A 12962-nucleotide genomic window follows, 5' to 3' on the forward strand; every position below is an offset into this window, starting at 1 on the left:
CCCCGGCCCGACCACCGTGGGAACCCCTAGTGTCCAGAGGTCATCCGCCGGCCTGAGGGCCGCTGAGGCGTCCCCGCCCGCCCACTCCAGGGGAGGTGCGCAGACCCGGCTCTAAAGGAGTGGCTCCGAATGGCTCCAGAGCTCGGGCCCTGGAGCGCAGCCGCCACGAGCGCCGTGGAGAGCGGATTCAGAAGGGAGCGGAGCGGCAGCCCTGAGGCCTCCCCTCGGCGCCGCCAAGCCCCTGTCCCTGGGCGCCCTTCTGAGGGCGTCATCAATAAACATTTACGATGTGTGTGCCTGTCCCCCGCCCCTGACTGTCACTCGGGAGCACAAAGTTCCCAGGCCCAGCGAAAAGAAGCACTCGGGTTCTGTGAAAGGAAGGGCCGGATGCTTCAAGCCCCTGGCAGAGCCGAGCGACGTCAGTCTCACATACTACACACTTCCCACCCCCTTAAGCCCTTCCACGCGTTTCCGGCCAGTGTCCCAGAGCAGATTAATCTAAAGGCAAATTTGCTGGGAGGGACGGAGTAATTTAAATATTTGCACAGACGTTACTTCTGTAAACGGGTGACTGAGGAAATGTATTTCAAGACATTTCTGTCATTACTATCTTCAGGGGGAAAAAAACAGAGAGCGTTGACTGGGCCTAACAGGAACTATTACAGAACAGTGCTGGGGTGCTCTGCGGGCTTTCTAGGGGTGTGGATTGGATGAGTGCGGGAGAAGTGCCTTCAGAAAGGAAGGTAATGCCACCCGCTGAGCAACTGTGCCGACATTTCACTGCTCTGTGCTCTAAATTGCTCTGAAACAGTGAGCTCCCACATGCAGTTTCTCAGGAATTTCCAATCTCATCTTTTGGGTTAGCTTATTCCACCTTGACTAGCAACGTTTTCATATCGTCTTGTCACCAAAAGCAAAACAAAACAAACAAAAAAACCCCGCTGGAACCTGCGACATCACAATTTCACCTTAATTCCTTCCCTGTGAAGACATTCTCCTCAAGAGAACTTTGGGACGTTAACCTTCACTTGGTCATAGTCACCTTTTTAGTCCTCCTTCCATCTGGGTTCCACTGACAGAAACTACTGAAACAGATCTCTCTCAAAGAAAAAAAAAAAAAGAAAGAAAGAAAGAAAGAAAAAAAGCCAAACCCCTGTATAAAAAAATACAAAAGCACTGAAATGAGGTGAGAGAGCACACACATAGTCTTTAACCTAAAGAAGTAGCTCTCAAAAATTTTCACCAAGCCCCTAATAGTAGAGAACCATAAACTTGGAAAAGAGGGGGAACTACCACAATCTAAATCTCATGCTTTATCTTAAGAATGTTTGCACATTTTTGACTCTATTCCATACTATGTCTGTGTATTTGTTTTATTATTTTTAAAGTAGTTTTTAAAATTCAAGGAAAAAAGCCTCCCCATCTCATTGATTACCGGTCAAATAAGATGTAAGAGTACTACATTCATCTCATCCATCTGGGGAAATGGGTGGATTAGAGACAGCTGCTTATCAGGGCAGTTTCTCCACCCTCTGCATGACTACACTTTGAAAACTCAGACTGGTATAGATATGTAAATATGAATAACAGGCTTTTCACTGCTTTTTGAGCTATAGCGGAGTTATCATTCAGAAAATTGCCAGAGAGCAATGTTTTCAATGTGTATTCTTGCTAAGAGTTTAAGTTGCAAGTCCTATGTTGACTAAAAGGATCTCTGCTCCCTTGATCCACACCTTTTATTTGTCTCGGAGAAATACTTGTTCATGGACTTTTCCAGTGAAAAAGTTAATGTTCTTAAAATACTATTACTGCTATAATTCCATCACACACAAATGAATTGAGCCTCACATGAATCATAGTCCCCACCCTCAATTCATCCAACTCACACTTCGTTTTCATTGCATTCTTTTTTTCTTTTAAATATGGGTACTAGTTTAGCTGGGATTTCTTAAGAAGGCTGAAGTTCTAATGCTTTATCGAAAGATGCAGTTCCAGGCCATCAAGAGTGAGGAAAAGGGAAATTGAGACAGGGAAGAATGGAAAGCAAACACATGGTGATATGTTACCAACCTGGTCTATGCTTCACGAATCTGGAAAAAAACAACAACCAGCTAGTTGCTTGGCTATGTAAAGGGTCTGTGAACAGGCTCTATGGAAAACTGTACCCAGGAGCAGTCTATCAAAGGGAGGATCAAAGAAGAAATTTACCTGCAAGCAACAACCAGCTAGTTGCTTGGCTATGTAAAGGGTCTGTGAACAGGCTCTACGGAAAACTGTACCCAGGAGCAGTCTATCAAAGGGAGGATCAAAGAAGAAATTTACCTGCAAGCTACCTCTCATCTCCTATCTTTCATTGGTCTAAATTTACGCCCTTGGTAGTTATTTCCCCCAACTTCCCAGTTAGGTCATCTGACCCCTTTGGCAGGTACATCCTATGCTCTGCAGTCAAGGTATGGCACTCGTGCTGGATTGTTCTATAGGCAACTTCGTTATGTTGGAAACTGTTTCCCAAGTCCACTGTATGCTCACAGGTCTATATTTGTCCTAATGGACACAAATGAAGTTGCCTGAGATTTGGGAGACAAAAGTGAGGCAGCAATCATTACATTCTGAAAGTCATCATTGGTTAGAGGTGGTGAGACACAAATGCCATTTCTAACCAATGAGATGCAAGAGGGTTCCTGTTTGTGCTCACTCTTCCCTGCTCTGCATTCTCCTGCATCAAATACCTGTGACCGCAGGCTCCCTAACAGACTCTTCACAGAGACTCAGAGAGGCAGTGGTCATGAAGAGCCAACAACCTTCTGAAGATTTCTACCCCAGCCCTCTCTGTGGCCCCACTACAGCAGCTGGATGTGCCTAGCTTTAAGATTACCCTACATGCTTGGACTGCTTTGCCTGTATCAAGGCTGGTCTCTGATCCTTTAACTCCCCCTTTTCACACTCTTACCTCTCCAGCTCCTCCCACAAATGTGAAGGAAAATTCTATAATAAATATCTTATTCAACATACTCATACTGGTTCTACTTCCCTGATGGAACCCTCCCTCTGTTAGGAGCTTAGGCTTGATCTGCTTCAGGAGGCCTGTACTGGGGAAGTCACTTGGGGGCAGGCAGTTGAGGCAGGGCAAGTAGCTCAGAAACCTGGAAAATGTGAGGCCAAGGGACTCTGAGGAGGTACTCTACCTGTGCTTTATATAAGGAGCAAAAAGATATTGACAGTTTTACTTTGTATTTGTTTACTGAGAGTGTTCAGCTTTGGAAATATTTTCATTTTTAAATTAACCTACTTTGGTGAATCACTCTCATATCATCAAATAAACAATGGTTTGTTTTACTTTTGTTTAGACATTCTGGCTCCTTTAACAGAAACAATAAATCAAATCTCAGTTGGAAAATTCTGAACAGTACCTTCCCCCAGCTTCGGGAGCATCCTATCTGAGTTTCTCATTTTATTATAAATTTGAACATAAAGATGAGCATTCCCTTTGTAATTTACTTTTTGTGAAGTAGATTTTTTTTTTTTTACAAATTTATCATTTTTATGATATCACAGAAACACAGTGAGAAAATAAAAATGCATGCCCTTTGAAACAATGAGTTCTTGTGAGAAGGGTACAACAATTCCCACTGCTTCTAGGGGTGAGGGGCCTTGATCTACCCTTACCTGCAGCCTGTTTGTCTGTCAGATTTGATGCTGCCTTTGAATATATACATACATTTTTCCCAATTAATACAATCCTCCCTAAACAAAACACATATATTTTTGAAAGTCTTTTTTTTTTTAAACCAAGAATGTTGCCATCAAGAACTCCTCGGTAAGCATTGGGCAAGCTCAGAAGTCTAAGCTCCAGGTCCTGAACTCCATTTTGTCCTGTATTTTTCATTCTTACGCTCTCCTGTTCTGGCCAGATGACTTGCTGATCCAGACAAGAGAATATTGTTGTACCCACTTCAAAGTGAACCTTTTATTCAGAGTGCTTATCAGAGTGCCTAAAAGAATGGAGAACTGGGATTTTGTTCAGCTTATAGGAACAGGTTAACCTGTTATAAGGGGGCGGGGGATCCTGTTTCATTTATTTAATTCAATAAATATTTTGAGTGCCTGCTATATATTAGGCATTATTCTAGGTGTCTGAGATATTGTGAGTAGGCAAAACAAAAACCCTGCCCTCATGGAGCTTACATCCTAGCAGGGAGAGATAGACAATAAACAATAGACCTAATAGATGAGTAAATTCAACAGTATGTTAGAAACTCATAAGTGACATGAAAAAAAAAAAAAGTTGAGCATGTTAAGAGGGATGGAAGATGGTTGAGAGGGTTACCAAGCTACGATACTAAATAAAGTGGTCAATCTCGGCCTCACTGAGAAGATGAAACTTGAGTAAAGAGTTGAAGGAGACGGAGGAGCTAGTCAAGTAGATATATAGGAATGGGAGATTCCCATTTCAGTCACAGAGACCAATCATTAAAAGCATATGGAGTGAGCATGCCTGGTGTTGCAGGAAGGGCAAGGAGGCCTGTGTGCCTCAACAGAGTGAGTAAGGGAGTGAGGTAATGGGGGCCAGATCATATAGAGCTTGTTAGCCATTGTGAGGACTTCGAATTTTACACTGAATGAGATGGGGGTGATCACAGGGTTCTGTACTGAGGAGTGCAGTGATATGACTTGTTTTATTTTTTTAGTTTCTAGTGGCTGGCTGGCACAGGGATTGAACCCTGGCCTTGGTGTAATCAGCACCATACTCTAACCAACTGAACTAACTGGCCAGCTCCATGAATCCTATTTTAGAAGAGTCACTCTGGCTGCTGTATTGAGAACAGTCTGTAGGGGGGCAGAGGTGGGAACAGGGAGGAGGCTGTGGCCATCATCCCAGTTATTGATAAAGGTGGCTCAGGGCCAGCTGGAAGAGTGGAAGTGGTAAGAAGTGGTAGAATTCAACACGCATTTCTGATAGATTGCATTTCTGATGGACTGGATCATGTTGATAAGTATTTGCATGAGTTATAATAGAGACTTATTTTCACTGTGTGATTCTTTGTTAGTGAGGTTATGGGGAGGAAAACGTAGGGCCCTCCTGCCTCCAGCTATTGGGGAAAGCTGATCACTGGCACAGATGTTAGTACCTGAGAGTGACCACTGCAAGTGCTAATACCACTGTCTACCCAGCAACACAACAGTGCTCAGTTCTCTGAGCTTTTATAAAACACACATACTCTCTCACACACAGGATTAGTTCACATGGAAATTTGGAATGATTGGGCATATATAGGACAAAACCCTTAGGAATATAAAAATTCAAGACAAAGTTCTCCCAAAAAATTGTAGAATAAAATTAGCAAAGTAGAACCCACTGTTTCATATCCCATGGTCTAATTTGAAAAATAAGAACTTCCTGTAAATGAACTCAGACTCAGACACACTCAGCCCACAGGCCCTTTCGGGGAACTTGATTCTTAAAGTTTCCGGGTTATTACATTAGTGCTCCTCATACAGGCCTCCTCCTTCCCCTACAGAAGAGCTAAGGAGCAAGCCGCCTACCTTCCTGATGGACAAAGATGCTAAGGAAGTTCAAAGTTCTCAGAAATGCTGAGATTCTAAACCTAGGAAACACCTTTCCTAGTTATTTGACTTTGAATATGTTTCTGAACCTCTAAGTTCCAGGTTCTTCCTCTATAAGAGAATTGGAAAAAACTTCCCAAAACTAGTAAGGTTGTTGCAAGAGTGGTTATAATAACATGTAAAGTACCTCCTACATAGAAGGCTCTGGATACATGTTAGTTGGATTATCTCTGCCTTCCAAAAGCCCATTCTTCCCTGGAGATGAAACACAACGTTATGATCTTCATGAAACTTTTTCTGATCCTTGCCAGGCTTGAATGCAACCAATGATCACTACAGGACAGCTTCCTGCACTCTTCCTACATTCTGCTTTTCTTATTGATAGTTTTAGACTTGGCTTGTCCCTCTACTTGATGATAAACTTCATGAGGGCAGCTCTTTGTCTAAATCCTTGTATATAGTGGGTAATTAATACATAGTAGCTTAATTCAATTAACCATTTTATAAATTTACTCTTTAATTGACAAATCAAGATAGTATATATTTATCATGTACATGTTGTTTTGAAATATGTACACATTGTGGAATGGCTAACTCAAGCTAATTAACATATGCATTACCTCACATACTTATCATTTTTTGTGATGAGAACACTTAAAATCTACTCTCAGCAATTTTCAAGAATATAGTACCTTGTTAACTATAGTCACCATGTTGTACAATAGATCTCTTGAACTTATACTTCCTGTCTAACTCAAATTTAGTATCTTTTGAGCAACATCTCCCAAATATTCCCCTCCCCACTTCCCCCCCAGCCCCTGGCAACCACCATTCTACTCTCTGTTTCCAAGGGTACAACTTTTTTAGATTCTGCATATGTAAGATCATGCCATGTTTGTCTTTCTGAGCCTGGCTTATTTCACTTTACATAATGTCCTCCAGGCTCATCCAGTCAGTTGCAAATGACAGGATTTCCTTAATTTTTTAAGGCTGAATAAGTATTCCATTGTGAATATATACCACATTTTCTTTATCCATTTATCCATTGATAGACACTTGTTTTGTTCTATATCTTGGCTATTGTGAATAATGCTGCAATGAACATGGGAGTGCAGATATATCTTTGACATACTGGTTTCATTTGCTTTGGATTGCTGGATCATATGATAATTCTATTTTTAATTTTTTGAGGAACTTCTACACTCTTTTCCATAGTGGCTATCCTAATTTACATTTCTACCAACACTGTACAAGGGTTCCCTTTTCATCACAGCCTCTCCAAGCTTTTGCCTTTTTGATAATAGCCATTTGATATAGTTTGGATATGTTTGTCCCCCCATAGCTCATGCAAAATCTGATTCCCAATGTGGCAGTGTTGGGAAGTATTTGGGTCATGGGGGTGGATCCCTCATGAATAGATCAATGCCCTCCCTTGGGGTTGAGGTTGGTGAGTGAGCTCTTCCAGGAACAGATCAGTTCCCCTGAGAGCTGGTTGTTAAAAGGAGCCTGGCACCTCCCCTTTCTCTCTCTCTTGCTTCCTTTTTCCATGTGATCTTGCATCTGTCAGCTGCCTTCCATTACTAGAAGCAGCCTGAGACCCCCTTCAGATGCAGCTATCCCAGAACTATGAGCCAAATAAACCTCTTTTCTTTATGAATTACCCAGTCTCAGGTGTTTCTGTTGTAAGCAACAGAAACGGACTAATACAGAAAATTGGTACCAAGGAGTGGGGTGCCCCCTTCAGATGCAGCTATCCCAGAACTATGAGCCAAATAAACCTCTTTTCTTTATGAATTACCCAGTCTCAGTGTTTCTGTTGTAAGCAACAGAAACGGACTAATACAGAAAATTGGTACCAAGGAGTGGGGTGTTGCTAGATAGATACTTGAAATGTGGAACTGGCTTTGGAACTGGGTGTTGGACAGAGGCTGGAAGAATTTGGAGGAACAGGCTAGGAAAAGCCTAGAGGCCAGCGAGAGTTTAAAAGACAACAAGACCAGGGAAAGTTTGGAACATCTTAGAGACTGGTTAGATGGTGGGTGACTAGAATGCTGATAGAAATATGGACAGTAAAGGCCATGTGAGGAGGTCTCAGATAGAAATGAGGAAGAATTTATTGCAAATTGGAGCAGAAGTCACCACCCTCATCATAGAATTGCAAGAAATTTGGCTACATTCTGTTCATACCTAAAAGTTTCATGGAATGTGGAACTTAAAGGGTATTTGGGCAGGAGAAATTTCTAAGCAGCAAAGCATTCAAGAAGCTGCATGGCTACTTGCAACAACCTATGCTGAATTATGGCAGAAAAGGCATAACATAAAGCTAGAATTTATAATTTGAAAGAAAGCATAAGGCAAAAAATTATAAAACTTTCAGCCTGGTCACAAAAAGAGTGAAAAGGTGTCTTTGGGAAAGGAAAGCAAGGCTGCCACCCAGTGACCATTTGCTAAGGAGATTAGAACAGAAAAAAAGGGATTATAAAGAAAATGAAAAAAAGACTTAGAAGGTTTTTCAGAGATCTTTGAAGCTGCCCCTCCCATCACAGACCCAAAGGCCTAGTGAGACAGAATGGTTTCAGAGAACATGTCTCTTCCACAGTCTTGCTGCCCAGGGCCACCTTGGGATGCTGCTCCCCACATTCTGGCAGCTCCGGCAGCTCCAGCTGTGGCTAAATTGGCCCCAGGCATGGCTGGATCCGCAGGTTCAAAAGCTACAAGCCAGAAACTTTGGCAGTGTCAACATGGTGTTAAGTCTGAAGGCTCCCAGAATGTCAGAGCTGTGCCACCCAGATTTCAAAAAATGTATGGAAAAGCCTTGGGGCCCAGGAATGGATCTGTTGCAAGGGCAGAGTCACCACATACAGCCTTCACTAAAGGAATGCCAAGCAGAAACATGGGGTTGTAGTTGCAGCAGGTAATCCCCACCAGGGCCATGCCTAGTGGAGCTATGAGAGCAGGACCACCACGGAGACTCCAGAATTATGGAGCTACCAATATGCAGCATCAGCCTGTGGAGACCAGGAAAGCCACAGGAGAAGAGCTGCCTGAGGACGAGGAGACCCAACCCCTGCACCAGTGTGCAGAGGATGCCAAACATGGAGTCAAGGTACATGATTTGCCAGCTTTAAGCTTTAATGCCTGCCCTTCTGGGTTTCAGACTTGCTTAAAGATCTGTTACCCCTTTCTTTTGGCCTATTTCTCCCTTTTGAACAGGAATATGTACCTTATGATTGTCCCACCATTGTATCTTAGAAGTAAATAAACTGTTTTGATTTCACAGATGGGACCTTGAGACTTAGGACTTTTTAACTGAAACAAGTTAAGTCTTTGGGGATGGAATGAATGTATTTACCTGTGAGAAGGACATGAGCTTTAGGGGCAGGGGCAGAATGCTATGGATTGACTTGTGTCCCCCAAAGTTCCATGTATTAGAAACTTAACCCCCACTATGACAGTGTTAAGAGGGTGGGAAATCCTATCATGGTAACTGAAAGGTGGAGCCTTTCAGAGGTGATAGATTGTGAGGACTATGCCCTAATGAATGTCTTAATCGAATGATGGTTTAATGGTGGTCATGGGTGTGGTTCTGATGGATTTAAAAGGGGAATGCATGAGAAGCTCTCTCTCTCTCTCTCTCTCTCTCTGCTACTGCCATTTTTGCCATTTGATACCCTATGTCACTGTAGAGTCATAACCAAGAACAAGACCCTCACCAGATATGTTTCCTGGACTTTGGACTTCCCAGCCTCCCAAACTGAAAGCAATAAATATTGTTTCTTTACAAATTACCCAGTTTCAGGTATTTCTGTTACAAGCAACAGAAATAGACTAATAAACCATTCTAACAGGTGTGAGGTGATATCTCACAGTTTTGATTTGCATTTTTCTGATTAGTGATTTTGAGCATTTTTTCATATATCTGTTGGCCATTTGTATGTCTTCTTTTGAGAAAAGTCTATTCAGATCTTTTGCCCATTTTCCAATCAGGTTATTTGTTTTCTTACTATTGAGTTGTTTGAGTTACACACACACACACGTATTTGTGGTAGCTGAAAAATCATTGTCAAACACACACACACACACATATTTGTGGTAGCTGAAAAATCATTGTCCAAACCAAGGCGATGAAGTTTTTGTCTATGTTTCTTTCTGATAGTTTTACAGTTTAAAGTCTTACATATAATACTTTAATCCATTTTGAGTTGATTTTTATATATGGTGTGAGACAAGGGTCTACTTTCATTCAACTGTACATATAGATATACAGTTGTTCTAACACCATTTATTGAAGAGACTGTCATTTCTTCATTGTTTTTACATATAGATATACAGTTGTTCTAACACCATTTATTGAAGAGACTGTCATTTCTTCATTGTGTGTTCTTGGCACCTTTGTTGAAAATCAATTTACCATAAATGTGTAAATTTATTTCTGGACTCTTTATTCTGTCTCATTGATCTATGTGTCTGTTTTTATGCCAGTACTATGCTGTTTTGATTACTATAGCTTTGTAGTATATTTTAAAGTCAGGTTGTGTGATGCCTTCAGCTTTGTTTTTCTTGCTCAAGATTGTTTTAACTATTTGGAATCTTTTGTGGTTTCATAAAAATAATAGGATTTTTTTTCTATTTCTTTGAAAAATATCATTGGGAAAATTGTCATTGGAATTTTGATAGGGATTGCATTGAATCCGTAGATCATTTTGGGTAGTATGAACATTTTAACAATATTAATTCTTCTAATCCATTAACATGGGATACCTTTCCATATTATTTCTGTCTTATTCCATTTCTTTCATCAATGTTTTATACTTTTCAGTGTATAGGTCTTTCACGTCCTTGGTTAAATGTATCCCTAAGTTGGTTTTTTTGGTTTTTTGAGGGGTTTTTTTTGTAATTATTATAAGTGGGATTGTTTTCTTTATTTCTTTTTCAGATAGTCCATTAAATGTTTTATACTTTTCAGTGTATAGGTCTTTCACGTCCTTGGTTAAACGTATCCCTAAGTTGGTTTTTTTGGTTTTTTGAGGGTTTTTTTTTGTAATTATTATAAGTGGGATTGTTTTCTTTATTTCTTTTTCAGATAGTCCATTATTAGTGTGTAGAAATGCTACTGATTTTTGTACATTGATTTTATATCCTGCAACTTTACAGAATTTGTTTATTAGTTCTATCTTTTTTTTTTTTTTGAGGAAACTAGAGAGTTTTCTATATATAAGAAAGACAATTTATCTTCTTTCTTTTCAATTTTGATGGCTTTGATCTCTTTCTCTTTCCTAATTGCTCTGGCTAGAACTTCCTGCACTATGCTATGTGGAAGTGCTGAGAGTGAGGAAAAGCTTTCAACTTTTCACCATTGAGTATGATGTTAGCTGTGGGTTTGTCATATATGGCCTTTGTTGTGTTGAGGTACATTTCCTCTATACTTAATTTGTTGAGAGTTTTTATTATGAAAAAATGTTGAGTTTTGTCTAATGCTTTTTCTACATCTATTGCAATAATCATACAGTTTTTGTCCTTCATTTTCTGTATTAGTCCATTTCTGTTGCTTATAACAAAATACCCAGAACTTGGTAATTTGTAAGAAAACAAAATTTGTTGTTTATAGTTTCAGATGCTGGGAAGTCCAAAGTCCAGGGAACACATGTGGTGAGGTGTTTCCTTGGTGGTGACTTCAGTGGTGACAGAGTATCACACTGCAAAATGGCAGAGCAGAGAGACATTAATCTCCTCATTCATTCTCCTTTTAAAGCCCTCTAAACCATGCCCATGACCACCATTTTTAAACCATTCACTGCATCGTGGTCCTACAATCTAATCACCTCTTCAAGGCCCCACCTTTCAATTACTATAATAAGATCTCCCACCTTCAACAGTTACAGTGGGGATTAAGTTTTGGGGGGACATTCAACCCAAGGCACCTGAGGATGAGAATCAAATATCCATATGCATATTCATAGATTCCTTTGGAACTTCTCACACATACCCTGTTTACAATTATAAGGAAAAGTATCTTGCAAAAAAAAATTGTGAGGATTTTCTTGATTAATAAACAAATAGATAAGTTTAAATGATCATCTCTGTCCCCAGATGAAGAACTCAGAAGAGACTTTCCTCCCTTCCCTGAACACAGGGAAATAAACTCGTCTGTTTTAACTCCCATGAGGGTATATTGACCACAGGAAAATATGTATATATTGACATAGTATCAGTGTAGCTGAAATGAGAGTTGGCCTTAAAGAGTTTTTAAGGAAATTCCCTTAATGACTGTAGCCAGTAATATTATTATGTATAAAATATAATGACCCTCTATTTTTTTGCCCAGTCAGCACCTAGTTTTAAAGTGGAATACAATTTAGCACTGCACTGATCAATACAGTAGCCACTAGTCACATGTGGCTATTTAAATTTTAGTTAATATTATTAAAATTCAATGATATTTAAAATTGAGTTCCACAGTTGCATTAGCCACATTCCAATGCTCAATAGCTACATGTGGCTTGTGGCTACTCTTTTGGACAATGTTAAGACAGAACATTTCCATTGCCACAGCAAGTTCTATTGGGTAACTCTGATCCAGAAGATATTCTTACCATAAAAAATGAACAAAATTTAAAACATTTTTCCTGTTATTACAGTCTTGAGCAGAACACTAAGGGCACAGACAGGAGTGAGATAAAAGCTGCAATACTCACAGGCAGGAAAGGAAGCTTTTTTTGTTTAATATGTAACCAAGTGTTAGGAAATTTTCAACATTTTGTAAGGAAGCAACACCTATTTAACAATTGAAGGATAAAAAAAAAATCTATGCTTAAAGTAAATTTTAAGGTACACAAATAGAGAACAAGAATAAGTTTCCTGATGTATGAAAGCAGATCAATGTAGGTGGGAGACAGAAGAGAGAATGGTTAGAACTAGGAAAAAGAAATATTATTGTCTCAGTAGCCATATATGGCTATGAGATTTTGCCAATTCCATAGTGAGAAAGAATCATAAATTAATTATCAGAACCCCAGTATGTGTCTTTTATAGTTGGTTTAAAATAATTTTGCTTAATTACATAATAAAATTACATATAGTGAAAAAATGGTATATGATATCAGACAGTATTCTAGAATGGAAAAAAAATCAGATGAAAAGTTCTTATAAAAATTAAAGCTAAGAATAAAGCAGAAAGATAATATAAAGAAAATTTTTTTTTTCAGGTTACCTCCTACCCCATTCACTTTTTTTTTTTTTTTTCCCTTTTTTTTTTTTTTTTCATGTCCGGCAACGGATCACAACCCTCAGTGTCGCGCCCGTACCGGACCGGGACCGGCAACGGGATTGCAAACCTCGGTGCTGTGCCTGCACCTCGCTCAGCCAGTGAGCGGGAACCGGTCTGTACGTGGGATCCG

Source organism: Galeopterus variegatus, unplaced genomic scaffold, assembly GCF_000696425.1.
Source record: "Galeopterus variegatus unplaced genomic scaffold, G_variegatus-3.0.2 Scaffold2768, whole genome shotgun sequence".
In the NCBI taxonomy this organism is placed as follows: domain Eukaryota; kingdom Metazoa; phylum Chordata; class Mammalia; order Dermoptera; family Cynocephalidae; genus Galeopterus; species Galeopterus variegatus.